We start from the raw sequence: 810 nt of genomic DNA on the forward strand, positions 1-810 counted from the left end.
AACAATCAAACCAAAATCTGGGTCCGCTACGCAGATGACACCTTTGTCATCACAAAACGAAACAAGATAGTAAAGACATTTAACATCATCAACAACACTCTCACAGGCATAAAGTTCAACAAGGAAGAAGAAACCGACAACAAACTCGCATTCCTGAATGACACAGTAGAAAGAAGGGACAACGGAGAACTACAAACCTGTGCATACAGAAAACCGACAAACACTGACCAAATACTTAACTACACCAGCAACCATCCCATCACACACAAACGAAGCTGCGTCAGAACAGTATTCCAACGAGCCAACAGACACTGCAGCACAGACGAACTTCGGAAAACAGAGGAAAACCACCTTTACAATGTATTCGAGAAGAACAGATACTCAAAAAATACAGTCCACACATTCCTCAAGAACAAACCACGACAAGCAGACCAAACACAGCCAGAAACCATAACCACCTTACCATACATCAAAGAAGTTTCAGACATGACAGCCAGACTACTAAGACCCCTCAGAATCCGAGGAGCTCACAAATCCACCAACACTCTCAAACAAAAACTAACAAAATTAAAAGAACCAGAACAATCCACAGACAAAACCAACGTCATCTACAAAATTCCATGCAAGGACAGTCACAACTACTACGTAAGACAACAGGAAGAAAGTTAGCCACCAGGATATCCGAACACCAGCTAGTCAAAAAAAGACACGACCTTCTCTCCCTCGTAGCCCTACACACGGATTAAAAATACCACCATTTCTACTGGGACAACACATCTATCCTGGGACAGGCTAATCAAAGACACGCCT

The sequence above is a fragment of the Chiloscyllium punctatum genome, unplaced genomic scaffold (assembly GCF_047496795.1).
Source record: "Chiloscyllium punctatum isolate Juve2018m unplaced genomic scaffold, sChiPun1.3 scaffold_293, whole genome shotgun sequence".
In the NCBI taxonomy this organism is placed as follows: Eukaryota; Metazoa; Chordata; class Chondrichthyes; order Orectolobiformes; family Hemiscylliidae; genus Chiloscyllium; species Chiloscyllium punctatum.